General features: G+C 36.4%; 1 protein-coding gene across 1 annotated transcript in view; it reads right to left on the bottom strand.

The window, feature by feature from the left end:
• Nucleotides 1-437, bottom strand: part of LOC119585539 (28 kDa heat- and acid-stable phosphoprotein-like) — a gene marked incomplete in the record, with an annotated part of 10,875 nt that overhangs the window by 7,168 nt on the left and 3,270 nt on the right.

Raw genomic sequence — 437 nt, 5'->3', positions numbered from 1 at the left:
ACTATCAGTCTCTCCCTGCTCCCTCTGCGCAGAATCAAAATCCAATCACTTATTTTGACATAAAAACATTAATCTAAACAAGGCAATAATACATTTATTACTGCATGGTTGGTCCCTCCAAGGGTACCACTCTCTCAGGAAGACTTTGGTACGAATTATATGTATGCAGTGACTTGTGAAGTCTACCCTAAATCACTAAATATGCATTAAAATAGATATACCAAAACACAGTAAGACAAAATATAATAAAGTTATAACATCAGGGGCATCTAAATATCAAAGTAATAAATAAAAGCAAAAAGTTAGGTGTATGGCATGCAATTGGTGGAAGCCCAGGGCACAATGGCCAGCCAAGAATACAGCACCTCTTATAGCAACAACTGTGTTTCAATCTGTACCCACCAAACATCAAATAATTTACCCATTCAAAATCCTAC

The sequence above is a fragment of the Penaeus monodon genome, chromosome 20 (genome assembly GCF_015228065.2).
Source record: "Penaeus monodon isolate SGIC_2016 chromosome 20, NSTDA_Pmon_1, whole genome shotgun sequence".
NCBI classification, from domain to species: Eukaryota; Metazoa; Arthropoda; class Malacostraca; order Decapoda; family Penaeidae; genus Penaeus; species Penaeus monodon.
This window is presented reverse-complemented; position numbering and strand designations above follow the sequence as displayed.